The 19066-nt window shown below is 48.3% G+C and overlaps 1 long non-coding RNA gene across 1 annotated transcript; it reads right to left on the bottom strand.

Annotated features, from left to right (window-relative positions):
* Window positions 1–13978: 13978 nt before the first annotated feature.
* LOC123640354 lies at window positions 13979–17786 on the bottom strand. Its single transcript, XR_006735957.1, has 3 exons — window positions 17750–17786; window positions 17216–17306; window positions 13979–14109 (listed from the first exon to the last, which is right to left on the bottom strand). It is a non-coding gene; the product is annotated as an uncharacterized LOC123640354 (long non-coding RNA).
* Window positions 17787–19066: the final 1280 nt, after the last annotated feature.

Below are 19066 nucleotides of genomic sequence, written 5' to 3'. Positions count from 1 at the left end.
CAGAACTAATTAAAAATAGAAAGTATAATGATAACAGAACTAACCTCAAATATATCTGTCCTTTACAGATATATAGTATAATATATATAGTTATTTATATAGTATATATAATCCTTTAAAGGGTTAAACTTACTGAGGAAGGAAATCCAGGTGCAGGCTGCATCCCAGAGATATACTGAAAACAAAGCCACTCAGGGAGGTTACAGATAAAAACATCCAAGGCAAATGCATTTAAAAAATGCAGGGACAACAATCGGTATCAGACAGATTTTATTTTGGGACAAAAGGCATTATATAAAACAAAACAGCCACTTCATAATGGCAAAGGGTATGATCCACAAAGAAGTCTAGCAATTATGGGTATTATCACAGCACAACACACCGTCAACACTCACAGAGCAAAAGCTCAGAAAATACAAGACAAAGCAGGAGTATCTTAGAGTAGGAGGTTTTAATTCAGCTCTCTCAGTCCTTGGCAGGTCGAGGTAAAAAAATGAGTAAGAACATGGAGGCCTGAGGGTGTAATTAAAGGGCACGCAGGCTGCAGGGGCGCCCGGGAATTCAGGGAATAATCAATGAGCACAAACTGCCCTGCCAGGGTAAGTACAGCACAAAACCCCAAATCCATAAAAGAAAATAAATTTGATTACATAAAAGATAGTTTTAATCTTCATATCAAGAAATAGATATAAACTAAATCAAAAGACAAACTGCAAACTGGAGAAAGGGTTTGCAATTCGTGTCATAGACAAAGTGTTACTTTTTTTTTTTTTTTTTAAAAAGAGTCCTTCAGATCAATAAGAAGAGTAATAATACAACAGAAGAATAACCACGGGATATGAACCCAGTTTATAAAAAAGAAAATACAAATGGCTCCCAAACATATTTTTAAAAGTTCAACCACACACACACACACACACACACACACACACACACACACACTTCTGCAATTACAACTGCAGTGCAACACCATGTTTCACGGATGTGGCTGACGACAACGCTGGCCCGACTGCGTGGTCAGGGACGGAGCCGTGGGCACTCTCACGCAGTGAGGATGAGGATGCGTATTAGTCAGGGTTCGGCTGGGAAAATGGAAACCCTCCTTCAATCAAAAGGGGATTAATGCAGAAGATGACGGGCTTACAAAGTTGTTGGGGAAAGTAGAGGTCAGGGATGCTTCGGAAGCATTCAGGAATCCAAGAAATGTGAAAATGCAGGGAACCGCCCCTGTGGGTCTCAACTACGTACGCAAGTGATTTGCAGGAAGCCCAACTGAAAGCCACTGACAGAGCTCAGCCTTTACTGAAATCCCTGTCTCATGCCATCACCAAAAGTCAGCTCCTCTTTCTGTGGGGCTACCAACTTCCACACCAGTGGCCGTCACTGGCAGGAACTAAACAAGATCCTTGCTGGCAAAGGATTTGGGGGAATGTAGTTTCCGGGCTCTAACTCCTACAATACAGATGGATACATCAAAGGGAGAAGGAATAATGAGGAGACAATAACAGATAATTTACAAAAGTGTGCAAATTTGTACGACCCATGTGGGTAACAACACCCATCAAATTTACCCTGCTACCCAGTAACTACACAGCCAGGAATTTATCCTACAGGTATTTAGCACGTGCACCAAATGGATATTACGAATAGCACTGTTTGTGATATCAAAAGATTGGAAATACCATAAATGTCCATTATCATAGGACGGGCAAAATCAGTTATGATGCATTCTCATAATGGACTACTAGGCATCCATTTAAAACAGTAAGGCAGTTCCGTATGACAACTCTGGCTCCATTTCCAAGATATACCGTCCAGTGAATAAAGCATAACAGTGTGTGTAATGTGTTGATACATTTGTGTAAAAATTAAAATTAATGGTGTACAGATAAGCTTGTTGATGCATGGACTCACTTTTGAAGATTGTTAAGAACCTTAAAAGGCAGCTGTCTCCAAGGAGGAGAACAGGAATGGGGGCTGGTGAGGAGGGTCTCCCTTCTGTGTCTGTTGTTTGTTTTCCCACATATTGGCTAGTCATGCAGGAGTAATACTCGTATCAGTCAAGGGTAAATCAGAGAAGTAGAACTAATAGGTATAAATAAATTTAGAGCTGAAGGTGATAGAGATGGTGATGGAGATGATGGAGGTGACTGAGACAGAGGTAATGGAGGTGATGGAGACAAAGATGACAGAGGTGATGGGGTGGATTGAGATGGAGACGATGGAGGTGACTGAGATGGAGGTGATGGAGGTGACTGAGATGGAGGTGATGGAGGTGACTGAGATGGAGATGATGGAGGTGACTGAGATGGAGGTGACTGAGATGGAGGTGATGGAGACAAAGATGACAGAGGTGATGGGGTGGATTGAGATGGAGACGATGGAGGTGACTGAGATGGAGGTGATGGAGGTGACTGAGATGGAGGTGATGGAGGTGACTGAGATGGAGATGATGGAGGTGACTGAGATGGAGGTGACTGAGATGGAGGTGATGGAGGTGACTGAGATGGAGGTGACTGAGATGGAGATGATGGAGGTGACTGAGATGGAGATGATGGAGGTGACTGAGATGGAGGTGACTGAGATGGAGGTGATGGAGGTGACTGAGATGGAGGTGATGGAGGTGACTGAGATGGAGATGACGGAGGTGACTGAGATGGAGGTGATGGAGGTGACTGAGATGGAGATGATGGAGGTGACTGAGATGGAGGTGACTGAGATGGAGGTGATGGAGGTGACTGAGATGGAGGTGACTGAGATGGAGATGATGGAGGTGACTGAGATGGAGATGATGGAGGTGACTGAGATGGAGGTGACTGAGATGGAGGTGATGGAGGTGACTGAGATGGAGGTGACTGAGATGGAGATGATGGAGGTGACTGAGATGGAGGTGACTGAGATGGAGGTGATGGAGGTGACTGAGATGGAGGTGACTGAGATGGAGGTGACAGAGGTGACTGAGATGGAGGTGATGGAGGTGACTGAGATGGAGGTGATGGAGGTGACTGAGATGGAGGTGACTGAGATGGAGATGACGGAGGTGACTGAGATGGAGGTGACGGAGGTGACTGAGATGGAGGTGATGGAGGTGACTGAGATGGAGGTGATGGAGGTGACTGAGATGGAGGTGATGGAGGTGACTGAGATGGAGATGACGGAGGTGACTGAGATGGAGATGATGGAGGTGACTGAGATGGAGGTGACTGAGATGGAGGTGATGGAGGTGACTGAGATGGAGATGATGGAGGTGACTGAGATGGAGATGATGGAGGTGACTGAGATGGAGGTGATGGAGGTGACTGAGATGGAGATGATGGAGGTGACTGAGATGGAGATGATGGAGGTGACTGAGATGGAGGTGATGGAGGTGACTGAGATGGAGATGATGGAGGTGACTGTGACGGAGGTGACTGAGATGGAGGTGACGGAGGTGACTGAGATGGAGGTGACGGAGGTGACTGAGATGGAGGTGACTGAGATGGAGGTGATGGAGGTGACTGAGATGGAGGTGATGGAGGTGACTGAGATGGAGATGACGGAGGTGACTGAGATGGAGGTGACTGAGATGGAGGTGATGGAGGTGACTGAGATGGAGGTGATGGAGGTGACTGAGATGGAGATGACGGAGGTGACTGAGATGGAGGTGATGGAGGTGACTGAGATGGAGGTGATGGAGGTGACTGAGATGGAGGTGACTGAGATGGAGGTGACTGAGATGGAGGTGATGGAGGTGACTGAGATGGAGATGATGGAGGTGACTGAGATGGAGGTGATGGAGGTGACTGAGATGGAGGTGATGGAGGTGACTGGGATGGAGGTGACGGAGGTGACTGAGATGGAGATGATGGAGGTGACTGGGATGGAGGTGATGGAGGTGACTGAGATGGAGGTGATGGAGGTGACTGGGATGGAGGTGACGGAGGTGACTGAGATGGAGGTGACGGAGGTGACTGAGATGGAGATGATGGAGGTGACTGAGATGGAGGTGACTGAGATGGAGGTGACTGAGATGGAGGTGATGGAGGTGACTGAGATGGAGGTGACTGAGATGGAGGTGATGGAGGTGACTGAGATGGAGATGATGGAGGTGACTGAGATGGAGGTGATGGAGGTGACTGAGATGGAGATGACGGAGGTGACTGAGATGGAGGTGATTGAGATGGAGGTGACTGAGATGGAGGTGATTCAGATGGAGATGACAGAGGTGACGGAGGTGACGGTGACAGTGACTGAGATGGAGACGGTGACAGACTTGTTAGAGGAAGCTGACCTCACACACTCATGGAGCCAGTTCAGCAGTCTCCCACGGCTTATTGCCTTTGTGGCTGGTGGTGGAGCAGGCAGTGGGGAGGGGACGGTGGCTGTCAGGTGGGGAAGCAAGAACCAGCTGGAACCCATGGCAGGAGCAGAGCCCACAAGGATGGACAAACCCACGTCCCTCTGGTTGCTTCTGGCCTCGCTGCTGTGGGGTTCAGGCTCTTCCTCATAGACTTAAACGCACGCTCCCTGCCCAGAAGCTGGAGAGGCAAAGGAGGATCCAGGGAAACAAGGAGCAGTCTCAGGCCTGGCCCTGCCTCACGTTAAGCCAGGCCAGCAGATGAGGACAACACGCATCAGCTACCAGTGGCTGCTGCCTCACTTCTGCCCTCCGCAGCCCACGTGGGCGGAAACACACAAACAAGGGAATTCTGGGCAGTGTAGTTCACCCAGCCAAGGTGACACATCATAAAGACACCACACTTTTTAAAAAGAATAAAGTGGCTATATTTTATATCCACTTTTAAAATATTGAGAAATGAGTCTTAATCTTGGCAAGTGTTCAACGAAATTGCTGCAGTGACGTGTGGGTAATGGCATAAATTGATACAGCTTGCAAATAACAATTTGGACATGAGAATCAAGGACCATGGGGGTCTCCAAACCACTTCTGGCAGTCAGAACAAAAAATAGTCATAATCCAGAGTATTGCTGGAGGGCTCCATTGCTGCATTCTAACATTATCTCTAATGACAAACAATTAGAAACAACCTCGATATCAAAAGTTACCTGATGTGTCCAATCCTACTGTTCACAAGTATCACACATTTCAATTATGCAGGCTCTGGCAATATGAAAAATGCTTACGGTATCAGTGAAATGAAGCTGGTTACCCCCCAAATGCCTATATACTCTGACTGTATCTATGTCATAAGATGAGTCATGTGAGACCACAGGCCAGTGCACAACACCTGTGGAGACGCCCCTGGTCTCTGGGAAAGCTGGCCAGGGGCCCCCGACAACCCACATGGCAGAGCTTTTCCAGGAAGTGGGTGCCGGTGGCTGCCACTTGCCCATCCTGTTTCACACCTGTTCCAGCTAATGCTGCCAGCAGCAAGGCAACACTTACTGTCCCTAATCTAGCACTAGGGAAACAGAGGCTGGGGCAGCGTAGACACGTGGCCAAAGTTCACAACTGTTAGGTGGCAGACCCAGGACTGGAAGCTCTGTACTTTCTACCACACCACGCCACAATGTTCTCAGTCCTCCCGGACATCTAAAACAGGGCAAGTTCCGCTGACTTCTTTTTTTCAGATTAATCTGATTTTTCATCCCATTCAAGGCAGGGATTTGGCAGGGATTTCTATTCCCTCACCAAGTCCATTCATATTACATGGAAACGATTTCCAAATTGATTTCAGAGCCTCACTCCCGGCTGGTGCATCCCAGCAGGTCAGATATGCCTCCAGCCTGGCTTCTAAGCGATTCCAGTTCATTTCAGATGGCACCGACTAGGAAAGAAGCTTCTCGGCAGAGGCTGTGGGTAGACAGTGCCATACAAGGAGACCGACAGGCTGGGACAGAAAGAGCTCGGGAAGTTTGCCCCTTCCCCCACGGAAGTGCTGCCAAGGAGATTTTACAGGAAGGAGTTGAAGCCGCATCCTCCACTCTCATGCACCAGCTTGCCTCCCTTTTCGTTCCCCTTCCTCCCGCAAAGAGGACAAGGGGCTAGTCTGGTCAATCACAGTCAACACTGTGTATTAGGCTGTATGGCCGATGTTGGCCAAAGAAAGCTACAAGTGTCTTGCAGCAAGTCAAAGCTGCAAATCCCTTTGCAGTGGGACTTGGCAGCTGCAGCTCCCACCATCAGAAAGTGGAGTCTATTTCCCCAGCCCTTGAACCTTGGTGGGACCTATGACTTGCTTGGACCAATAGAATCTGGTAGAAATGATATGAACATGTGCCCGTCCTGAGCCTAGGCTCGAGAGACAAACGTGTTCTCCTGGAAACCTGCCCAGCTCCAGGTGAACCAGCCCAGGCTAGCCTTCTGGATAGAGTCACCCACCGGTCACTCCAGCTGACAGCCAGCCAGACCCCAGAGCAGAGCCACCTGGCTGACCTAAGGCTGACCACAGATACAAGAGGGAGCACCAGCAAGGCCACAAGAAACTCCCAGCTGAGCCCAGCCCAAACTGCTGACCCTCTGAATCATGAGCTAAACCTTCGGGGGTTGTTTTAAGCCACTAATTCCTGGGGTAGTTTGTGAAGCAGCAAAAGCTAACTGATCCACGTGGCAATACTGAGGGCAGGTCACTGTCTCTCAAAGAGCACTCACCCATGCTGGCCCAAGGACAGGTTGGCCTCTTCCTCAGGCTCCGGGTGGCTGTGCCTTGGGGCTCATCTCCTCAGCACAGCTGTCGCCACACCCACACCCAACATGCCTGCGGCACACAGGCCACACCAGAGTGCACCTGCCATCCAGCAGCCAGACGGGACAAGACTGCAAGATCCAAATGGTGCCTGAGTGGGGACGGCGAGCCCTGCCTGAGCGCTGGCACCAGCACTGGCCAGCTGCAAAATTAAAAAGCTATTCTAAGGCATTTCCTACTTGGCTGGTTGTCTCCCCAGAACCGAGGCACGGTGGCTGGGCAGGACTACTAGGCATCCCCATGTTCTTGGCCATGGCACTGCCAGACACTGCCAAAATCTGAAGTTGGCCCCTTAGAAAAACACAGGATCCTGTTTACACGTGTCTGGGATTCAACTTTAAGGAAATAATCACAGAAGCACATCAAGATTAATATTCAAGGGTGTTCACTGCAGACTTATCACCATCAAAAACAAAACAGGAGGTGGGTTACTGACTAGTGGTGGCACCTGCTGAGATGGAATGTCACTAGACAGCAGCAGTCACAGTCACACTCACAACAGGCTTCTCATTAGAGCACTTGGTCCTCGGCCCACGAGGCCACCTGGGGGGTTCCCATCCATGGAAAGGGGTTCCAAGCTGGGGAATCTGGGGCCTCAGTCACCCATTTATTTACTTACTTAATTGCTCTTCACTGGCAGATCGTCCCTGAGCCGCTTTTGTGTGCCAGACACCTGCTGGCAGGCTGAGCTCACAGAGCTGGACCCACCACGGTCCAGCCTGCCAGGGAAGGGCGACGGCTCTCAGTGAGACCTTCGGTGCGGCAGGGGGTGGGAGGGTCCCAGGAGACAGGGGATGGTGCTGGGCGGCTGCATCAGGTGGAATCTGCTCTCTTACCCCTTACCACAGGTTCCTAGGGTCCCCACCCCTGAGCCCATCGACCCCCACCCAGCCCTCCCACGGTGCCTAGCACTCCCACCCCCTGGAGCCCATCCCTGGGCTCCCCACCATTCTGCAGCCTTGTCTGCCCTTCCCCATGGATGCAACATCAGTGCTGCCACTGTGGCCCCGCCTTTGGCCTTGCAGACCTGCCCCAGCTTCCCTGTCCCCACCAGGACCAGAGCCAGGGCTGGAATGCAGCCCCAGGCTCCTGTTCCTCCCAGCTCGGCTCTTTCACCCACAAACACACCCACTGGCCTGCACCCCCCGAGTCAACCCTCCCCGGCACCATCCAGGAGGGAGCGCTTTATGGACCCCTGGAACTCCCTGGGGGCTCCCACTCAGGGTCCCTGTCCCTGGTCCTGGGCTGGCACCTGCAGGACCTCTCGGACTTGGACTGGGATGTAGAAATAAAGAACGGTGCTGGTCTGGCTGCTACCGCTGGGGATTTTTTAATCATCAAGAAATTTTTATTCCTCAAACACAATGAAGTTATAAAGCAATTTTACTTTAGTATGAAATTCTTATTTTCCAATCTTACCTTGAAAAAGTCTTCATTATCAGGGTGAACGTGGGATTTGTTGGAAAAATCTCAAAGTGACTTCCTCCTGGGATTTCTCTTTTAAGCAAATCAATAAATTGTTTCTGATGGCTTTAACATAGATTAGCCAACTAAGTAAGTCAAGTCAGGGTTTATTTAGCTTCTTGGAAAGGAGAGATTTTTCAACATTGTAGTTTAGGGAAGTAACAAGGAGTCTGCAAGCCACAGTCATCTGGGGTCTTCACAAACGGCCGGAGGAGGCCCAGGAGGCCACTTCATTGGCCACCACTGCTGCGTTTGCAAGGACCCTCCTTCCCCGACTCACGTGAAGCCAGAGTTGGGGCAGTCAGCAGCCACCAACATCAGGATGGGCCCCTTTCCCGACAGTGGATTGTTATAGATCTCTGCCCGTCTGTCTGACGTTTGGGGAAGAGGAGGGAGGAAGGAAGGGAAGAAGGAAGAAACCAAGGCCAAGGAAGCAGAGCAGGAGGATGCCGGCAGGTGTGAGTGAGGTCCTTCCAAGGGCGCAGTTCCTCAGCTTTGCTGCGCCAAGTTACAGGGGTGACAGGAACCAGAGCCACCAAAGAGCTGGCTGGATCCGTGCTCAATGCTTCTGCTCTGAAATCTCTCATTAGTGCACGCCGACAACTAGTCTAACACACACATGCACACACACACATGCACACACACATGCACACACGGACATGCACACACACATGCACACACGGACATGCACACACACACATGGACATGCACAAACACGTGCACACACACAGACTCGTGCCTGAGTACTGCACACAGCACAGCACCCCTTTTTAAGAACAAGCCCTTTAGCTTGTAGAGAAACCACTGGAAACTGTGAACTCAGTCACTCCTTCCTGAAGCTTGCTTGTGGGGACTCAGCTGGCCGCTGCCCTCTGGGGGAGCCGGACACTGCGGGCTGGGTGGTCTTAGCAAGACCACACGGCACTGTCTTCGTGGACGCTCTTTGACCCAAGCCTCAGTCATGTGATAAAATCTAGTACAAGGCCTCAAAACACCGGCCCCACTACCATTCCTTGCCCATCCCACCAGCAACCAAACAAGGAAAGGCGCTTATCCGAAAGCCATAAACCTGACCAACCAGAGATCAAAAAAGATAGAGAAGACTTTGGGGGTAGAGTAGCCGTGTGACTGAGGCTCCCAACCCCAGAAACTGGACCCTGAGGCTTCTCACTGACACTGGCAGATGCGTTGTCCGCACTGTTGCTGTTATTATCACAATTATTCTCCTCCTCCTCCTGCTCCTGCCCACAAAGCCACGGGACCTGGTGCTTGAAGAAGCCGGTGAAGGTGAAGCAGAGGACCTGAAACGTGGGCGGAATCCACTTGGTGGAAGCAAAGTCTTCCAGAAAATACTGAGTTAGGGGAACAGTTGCAAGGCCCCTGACTGAATGGGACATCACATGTCCTCCCCACCTGGACAGGGGCGCCTTGGCACGGGACTCCACGTGGACTCTCAGGGCGGACAGCCCTGCTCTGGGAAAGTGGAGAACATAAAACATCCAGGCTCCACACCTCGGCTCTCGCAGGAAATAAGCTGGGCCCAAACTGCTGGGAAGAGATCGAGAAGCGACACACCTTATGCCAGAACTGTCCAAGCATAAACAAGATGAAAAGAACACGCACAACTAGGCAAACGTGCTACAGGGAAACAAAAACAAGGAATCAATGCAAAATATAAGGATCTTTACCGTAAAAGAAAATAACATAGGGAAAGAAAGTACTCAAGTGGCTTCATGCTACAGAACAACCTAATTAGATTAGGACTCAGATAAAATGAGTTAGAATGAGTTGAAGACCAATTGAGGACCACAGAAATGTCATTGCAGAAATAATAGTGACATTACAAGGGACAAAATCAAAAGCACGTTCCCCTGCACAGGGATGTGCACGACTCCAGCCCGATCACCCTCAGGGGCCCAAGGAAGGGCGGGTCCCGGTCAACACACACCCCCGAGCCAGCAGCACACAGAGTCTTTCAACACTTAAAAGCCTCAGGGAGACATCAGCACATTGCAGGCAAGAGACTGTGGCGGACAGCCAAGCCTGGGACTCAGGTTCCCAGGGGCCGGCTGCCGAGGGATGGGCTCAGATGCTGGGGTGGCTGGCCAGGGTTCAGAGTCACTCTGCCACTTGTGGTTGTGGTCTCCAAGCTCGAGGTCCTTCATCTCACAGGCAGGGACAATGACAGGCATTCCTTGAGGCTGGGCTGCTGTGGCATTTTAGTAAGACGCCGTGTCTGTTAGGAACGACTGTTGGCCGCAGGGAACCTGAGCACTGGCTGCAGGTGGCAGGGCTGGCTGGGTGACGATGCCATCAGGCACTCTGCCTCCTTCTACCTCTCTGCTCTGCCACCCGAGTGTGGGGACTGAATCCTGTCCCCCAAAGAAACATGTTGGAGATCTAAGGCCTAGTGCCTGTGACTTTATTTGAAGATAGGGCCACTGCGGATACAGGTGGTTAAGATGAGGTCGGCACGGAGCAGGTGGGCCACCGTCCAGCGTCACCGGGACCTCATAAGGAGAGGAGAAGAAACACGGAAACACAGAGGACACCTGTGAAGACAGAGGCGGAGACCTGAGCCGCGTAGCTGCGAGCTCGCGGCACCAAGGACGGCTGGTGGCACCAGAGCTAAGAGAAAGGCCCGGAAGAGACCCCTCCCTAGAGCCACAGAGGGAGCGTGGTCCTGCCGACGCCGCGATTCAGACTTCAGACCTTGAGGAGTGTAGAGAATCAACGTCTGCTGCTTTAGGACACTTTGTGTACTCTGTCATGGCCACCCTGGGAGGCCGATACGCTTCCTGCGGGCTACTGTCCACTTGGCACCAGACAGCTGCTGCAGCCCCAGCACTGCGTCAGCCTCCCAGGCAGGAAGGAGGGAAAGCAAAGGGCAGACGTGATCTCCCCGCGAGCTGAGTCTGCCTTCCTTTCGAAAAGTCTCCCTGAAAGCCTCAGCCAGCAACCTGTGGTTACATCTCGGGGGAAGGAACTTGAGTCCCAAGGAGGGCTGGAAATGCAATTGTTATCGTCGCTGCTGAATTCCAGGAGGACACTCCCCCGCCCCGGCAGGTTCGGAGCGCTGCCGGTAAGAAGGTAGGAGTGTTCACCACAGCACGATTCACAATAGCAAAGGTGTGGAATCAACCTCAGTGTCCAGCAGCGGTGACTGGATAAAGCCATGCGGTACACACACGCGCTGGAATACTATTCAGCCACAACAGAGAACGAAATTGTCTTTTGTGGCAACGTGGATGGAACTGGAGGCAATTATCTTAAGTGACACAAATCAGACACAGAAAGTCAAATGCTGCATGTTCTCACTTATAACTGAGAGCTCAATAATGGCGCATGGACACAGAGAGTGGGTGACAGACGCTAGAGACTTGGTGACAGACACTAGAGACTCGGCAGAGGGGGAGGTTTGCAGGGTGGAAGAGGAGAAATCACTGAATGGGTACAACGCACACTATCTGGGTGACGGATACACTAAAAGCCCATGTGTCACCACTACACAATATAGCCATGTAACAAAGCTGCACTTGCAGCCCCTAAATTTATACAGATTAAAAAAAGAGAGAATGGGTGAAGTAGATGATTTGAAGGCAACCAGCGGTGACATCAGGAAGGGTAAGGGCTGTCCTGGCCCCAAGTCATGCCCCACGCATGGTGTCTCACTGCTTCCTCAAGGACATATAGACAAAAAAGGATAATGAATATTATTTATTTCTAAAACATAACTGAATAGTATAATGCTTATTATTTATATAGTGTTTGCTGTGTTCCAGGTACTATCCTAAGAGCTTTAAATATACAACTCATTTAATTGTCAAATGCACCGATGAGGTATAGTCAGTTGTCCTCATCTTACAGCTGAGGAAACTGAGGCAGAGAGGTTAAGAAATGTGCCCACGTTCACACGACTAGAAAGTGAATGAGCCGGAATTTGAACCAAGGCTCCACAGCGCTTAACCAGCCCTGGCAACATAACTGCCCCCAAAACATCTTTTTATCTGATGAACTGAATCGAATGGGAAAGATAAATAAATTCAGAAAAGTTTAGCTTGAGTCGCAGTTAAAAATGCACCCAGCGGGTGGACTCGCTTGAACCTCAGCTCGCAGCGAGCCGGCAGAGCCGGGTTCTCAGGCAAGCAAAGCTCCCAAGTCCTCCACGGTAGGGGCTGAACACTGATTTCTGGAAATTGGAGAAATAGATATTTATGTTATTATCATCAAGAATGGCTTTCAGAAAGCTCTTTGCAGCCGTGAATCAGAAGCAAACACTTACCAAAATTGACTAAATACTTGTCCACTGTGCCGGTCAACAGCCCCGCACCAAAGCCGGTGGAACTCGGACTTCACAGTCAGCATTTTAAACATCTCGCCCGCCCACCAGGCGTCCCCAAATCCGCAAATCCCGTTCTCCCAGTGGCCGCTGGCCCTACTCTGCCTCCCCGTGTGGACGCCACAGACTGTGAGCTTCGTCAAGAGGGTTTTTTCTTGTCTGACAGAGGTGTCCTGTGCCAGTTTCTCTCTGCCTGCTTCTCTATTGCAGCGAAGCCAGAGAACTGTGCGCTCTGAGTGAGCGAGCGTCCGAGACAGCAGCAGGGGCTTCCTACGGCGACCGTCCACGCCCGGCCTCTGCCCTCAGCCCTCCGTTCAGTGCCCGCTGTGCTCTCCGCACCTCCTGCCTCTCGCCCCTTAATCTCCTCCCCAGTCTCCTCTCCCTTTGCCCAGAGCCCCTCAGGCTGCCAGGAAGCTTCCGTGCATCTGTGCGGTAGATAATCACGGGGCACCTGCTGCGCGGCACACGCTGGCCTGGGTCCTGGGGAGACCGTGGCAGACAAAAGCCTTCCAGAAGCAAATATGCCGGTGCTCGAGTCAGACAACAGGCAAGGGCAGAGCCAGGAATGACACAAGCTTGGCTGGATGTAGGACTAACAAAAAACAAAGCAGGGTGAAGACTACAGAGTTACTGAGTGTGTTCAGTCCCCGAGACGTGCCCTGGTGGCTCTCGCCTCTTGGGATGCACCCCCTGTGCACTGGGCTCCACACCAACAGCAACGGCTTGTGTGGCCAAGGGGATATTGTGGACACGACCAAAGAGGACCTCTGAGGCGAGGTCATGAATGATGTTGCTGCTTCCGCCTCACTCTCTTATCACACTTGCCCTGGGGGAACTTGGCGGCCATCCAGCGACAGCACTAAAGCAGCCCCACGGAGGGGGCTCCTGCCGACAGCCAACCCCACACTGCCCGCCCCGGGAGGTGGCCGTGTCGGAAGGGGATCCTTAAGCCCAGTCGAGCCTTTGGGTGACCACAGCCTGGGCTGATGTCTCCGACACAGCTTCATCGAGGACCTGAGAGACAGCTAAGCCCCTCCCAAGTCCTCACCCACAGAAACTGCGAGACAATGAATGCTCGTTGCTGTTTTAAGTTTTGGGGTCACTGGATATGCAGGAGTAGATTACTAATACATTTAGGGTACCATGTAAAGCAGGTGACGAGGAAACTCCTCTCTAAGGAGCTGACATTTGAGCAGAAATTTAAATGAAGTGACAGGAAATGTCATGTACAGATGTGGACAAGGGCTTTCCAGGGAGATGGAGCTGAACCTGCATAGACACTGAGCTGGGCATAATCTGACCTTTCTTGCGAATAGTGAAGAAGCCAGTGCCACTATCGTGGATGTGAGCAAAGGGGATAGGATTGAAAACGTCCACAGAAAAGGCCAAAAGGGTGGGCTCTCTTGAGCCACAATGGGGATTTCGGACTTTATTCGACGTATATACGGAAGTTGTTGCAGCAACGTGAACAGGGGAGTAGCAGGTTACCTGGGCTTGCGGATGGAGAGTGGGCCGTGCAGGGGCAGGTGGAGGTGGGCAGTCACTTGCAAGGGTCCTGCCTCATCCAGAGGAAGGTGACAGTGGCTTGGCTTGGTGGGTGTTTTGAAGGCAGAACCACCACTATTGGAAAAGAGGGAAGGAAGGGAACAGGAGTTGAAGACTGTGTTTTGGACTGAATAAGGAAGACTGGGGAAGAAGTAGGTCCACAGGGAGGTGAAATTAACAGTTCAGCGTCCAACAGTTTAGGTTTGAGATGACCTTTAGACACCCGAGAGGAGATCTGCAAAGAGAAGTTGCATGTACCAGTCCGGACCTCAAAGGAGAGGTCAGCGCAGGGCACATAGATGCCACACGCAGGTTTAGTTATTTACACCCAGGGATCAGGGTGAGAATATGACAAAGAAGTCCCTGGGTGCCTCATGGCAGCCTGGAAGAAAAATAAAAACCATCTCGTGGGGGAGATATCATCACTCTATTCCCCCAAATGTTTTTGTTCATATACAATGACTAGAAAACTAACAGAGACAATTGAGCACATAAAAAGATAAGATATCATGAGTAAAACCAGGAGAAGCAACAGTTTAAAGCAACAGACCTCTACCAACCCCAGATACTGGAATTATCATTCCGAGACTATAAAACAACTATGCTTTCTGTATTCAAGAAGATAAAAGCCAAGCATGAAAATTGCAGCAAGTAACTGGAAACCAAACCCAAACAAAACAAACAACTATGACAGATCTTAAAAGAAGAATCAAACTGAACTCTTAGAATTTAGAAACAAACAAAAATTAAAAACTTAATGATCAATGGAACAGTTTAACAACAAAATAGACACAAATGAACCAAAACTAGCAAAATGGAAGATAGATCAATAGAAACTATCCAAAAAGAAATATGATGAGAAAGAATACAATCCATGCCAAGTAGAAGGGAAGAGACAGAGGTGACATAAGAGGTGAGATCTAACTGACTTTTAGTTGGAGTACCAAAAGCAGAGGAGAGACAGCATAGAGAAGAGGCAACATTTAAGAAGATAAAAATTGAAAATTTCCTAGAACCAATGAAAGGCATCAGCCCACAAACTCTAGAAGCCCAATTAATTGCAAGCAGAACAAGTGAAAAACAAATGTACCTAGGTATTTCATAGTAAAACTGCAGAATTCTTAAAAAAAAAAAAAAGGAAAATCTTAAAAATGAGCAGAGAAATAGAAAGATGGACCCCTTTGAAGGATGTCTCAGCCTTCAGGCTGACTTCTCCAAAGCTGTGGAAGCCCAAAGAAATTGACATGACCTCAACATGCCAAAAGCCAATGGCCATCCGAGAAATCCATGCCCAGCTAACACATCCGACAAGAATGGGGCGAAAGAAAGAAAGTCTCAAACAGAAGCAGAGAGATTTCATCAGCAGCAAACCCACACGAACAAATTCTGAAAGGTATCCACCGGACAGGAGAACAATGACCTCAGAGGCAAGGCATCATGAAAGTCGAGTGAGCAGCAAATAGAGGAATGAATCTGAATATACAACACATGCACAAAACAACAATACGGTATCTAGTGAGTATTAAAATATATACGAATAAATGTAGATATAGAATTAAAAATAACCAGCACCCCCAGAATGTATGTCAAGAGGGAATAGGCAGAGCTAAAGCATCCTAGAATTCTCACATTTTCCCAGGAGATGGGTAAAAGTATGATTAACACTGGAGTTTGATGTGTCAATGATGTATATTATAATTTCTAAGATAACCACTAAAATAAAACAGTGCATATTTCTTAACTAAAAGAAGAAGAAGTGGAATGATTTTTAAAAACTCAATTAGTCCAAAAGAAAGTCACAAAATAAGAAATAGAACCTAGAACAGGCACTACAAATAGATATCACATAGCAAAATGGAAAATATATTTCAAATACAACAGTAATCACATGCAAATTAGACTTAATGCTTCAGTTAAAAGTCCAAGGTTGTCAGGCAAGATTTTTTAAAATCCATGTGCTGTTACTATGAGTCAAATCTAAACATAAGAAAAAAGAAAGGTTTAGAGGAAAGAATGGGAAAAGATACACATGTAAACACTAATCAAAAGGAAGCTGCTATATGAATATCACCATGTGGTCAATAAATTTTAAGGTAAAAAGATTATTAGAGATAAATAGTGACTGTTTATACTGATAAAAGTTTCAGTTCACCAGGAATATTTAACAGACCTAAGTCTGCACCTAAAAACATGACCTCGAAATACACAAAACCCAAAATGGACATGTGCACAAATGGCAAATCCCTCCCCGTTATACCTGATGCATCACGCGGGGGCCATGAGGGCCCAGAGGGCCGAACAACCACGTGATGTTGTTGATGACAAAACCACGCCACAGCAGCAAGTGCACGACAGGGCGGGTCGCAGAGCCACGGTTAACCGAGAGCATGAAACAGACAAGCGTCTGGCGAGAGGAATCATGGAAAAGGGAAAGAGAGAGGCAGGGAGGGGGTGGGGGAGTCGGAGACAGAGACTGGGGGACGGTGAATGTCAGGAACCAAAAGGGTGATGACAGGGACCCTGCACACGGGCTCTGCCTCTGGGATAAGAATTTTAGAAAATTTAGATGAAATATTTCAAAAAAATACAGCTTACCAAAACTGCTCAAAGCAGATAGAGGAAATCAAAATTGTCCTATAAATAATAAAATTATTGAATCAGTACTATCAACCCTTCCCATAGAGAAAACTTTAGGCAAAGACATTTCAGTGGACATTCTACCAAACATTTAATGAAGGAAGAATTCCAAACTTACACAAATTCTTTCAGAAAAAAGAAGAAAGAGAAATATTTCCCAATTCCTTGTATAAGACTAGCGTTATTCGGATACAAAACCTGACGAGGACAGTATTGAAAAAAAGGAAATAGAAGACAAACGTCAATTATGAGCACCCAAAATGACGTGCCAGCAAACAGATTAAGCACCGTCAAAGAAGGATAACAAATACATCACGACCTAATTGTTTATCCTAAGAAAGCTGATGTATTTTAATATTAGAAAATCAATCAATATAATTTGCTATGCTAACAAATATAGGAGAAAAGTCATATGATCATCTCAATATCTACAGAAATTCTGGAAAAAATTCAATATTTATTCATGATTTTTTGAAAACTGAATCAATTTTGAAATAGAAGAAAATGTTTTTAATCTGATAAAGTGCATCTTTTAAAAACCTACATAAAGTACCGTTCTTAATGGTGACCCATCCCAATCTTCTCTTCGAAACAGGGAACAGAGCCAGGCCTGTGACTGCAACTGTTCTTGACCTCTTCCAGAAGGACAGGCCGGTGCACCAAGTCAGGGAAAAGAAACGATGTATGAGAATTGGCACAAAACAAAATACACTGAGCAGTCGTTATTTAGAAATGATATAGTGCGGCTGGGAGAGGCTTCGAGCAGATGCTGCCTTGGAGGGAGCCCTGGACCTCAGACCTGCCTCTAGAACTGCGAGGAGCTGTGCGTTTCTGTTGAGGAAGCCTCTCGGAGAGAGGTGCTTTGTTGTGGCAGCCCCAGGAAATGACATAGTGACCATTACAGATGCGGTTCAGCGAATGTCCTGGACTCTGGCCAATCTGAGCGAGAGCCTCACCCACAAAGGGCTATAGGTGCTATGGGCTGAATTCCCTGTCTCCCCAAATTCATATGTTGAAATCCTAACCCCCAAGATTATAGTAGTAGGAGGAACAGAAAAAATCTTGGTTTCAGACTCACCAAGACAGTCGGTCTTTCCTAGTTGTCTGGACTCCAGGACTCATGAACTCAACCAGTTGGGAAACGTCTTCCACCAGGAAGTGGATTAAGCTGTCATGTGATTTTCTTGGGAATCTAGGGTTTATATATATATATATATATATATAAATGTATATATATATTTATAATTATATATATAATTTACGTGTATTAATATCATATACATTATACACGCATATATTATAGAAAAAGAGAGGCGGATATTAAAGGAATGAGGACGTGGGCTGTGAGGACTGGGAAGAGGTGAGGACCCCAATTCTTGTCTGGGGTCGAGGCTGCTCCGTGGCATCCTGACACTAACAGCGTGGGTCGACTGGGGTTGGGTGTGGACGCTGCCATGTGTGCCTGGTGTTGGGATGAACACATAAGGGTCGCTTTTGTCCTATGACATAAGTTCAGACATTGGCCCCCTGGGGATGGTTGTGGCTGCTGGAGACTAGATCTGTTTCTCTGTCTCTGCTCCATGATCACTGAGTGGTCACTCATGACTCATGGAGGGCTGAGCGTCTGAGATGACCGTGGGAACTGCCGGGCAGCAGGGGGAAGGAACAGGACACGATGACCCCAGCAGTGTGTCCCCTTCCTCACGTCCCACCCAACAACTTCCCCTTCCATTTCGCTGGCCAGCACTTAATCATCTGACTCTTCCTCCTCCAGAGGAAAAGGGACTCTTTAGCTGGGCACAATGACGCCTTAGATAAGGGTGGTTTGTAGTTGTTTTCACCAAGGATAAAAAAGGATGTCAGTGGCTGCCTGCCCAGCTCTGCCATGGAGGGGCAATAACAGACCAGGCAAAGGATTCTCAGAAATTCCAGTATTAATAACAGACAAAGAACAATTCACGGCAAAACACATCACAAGACAAGGCTTATGACTTTATAGAGATAAAAGCTAAACCCACAGATATGGAAAACCTTAAGAGTAACAGATCATTATATAGCAATAGTTAAAGAAAAGAGTATTAGGCTATACCTGGAGACATCGGCAATAGCACAACGGTGGCAAAATCACTAACATGCCCATCCCACTTCTCAGCATGTTAGTAAGATGAATCATCATAACAAATTATAAATAATGACTCATAGTAAGGCAATGGAGGATCTAAGTGGTGTTATTCGTTGGAATAATTTGTTCGTTCACTCAACAAATAAATGCTAATGGCGTCCCTACTATGTGCCAGGCAATGCTTGTGCTGGGACACAGCCGTGCAGAACAGTCTCCTGTCCCTGTGGAGTGTGCGTTCTGGCGAAGGTTGATTGAAAAGACATTGAAATATGA

Source organism: Lemur catta, chromosome 6 (assembly GCF_020740605.2).
Source record: "Lemur catta isolate mLemCat1 chromosome 6, mLemCat1.pri, whole genome shotgun sequence".
In the NCBI taxonomy this organism is placed as follows: domain Eukaryota; kingdom Metazoa; phylum Chordata; class Mammalia; order Primates; family Lemuridae; genus Lemur; species Lemur catta.
Note: the sequence above shows the minus strand (reverse complement) of the source record. Positions and strands in the feature narration are given on the sequence as shown.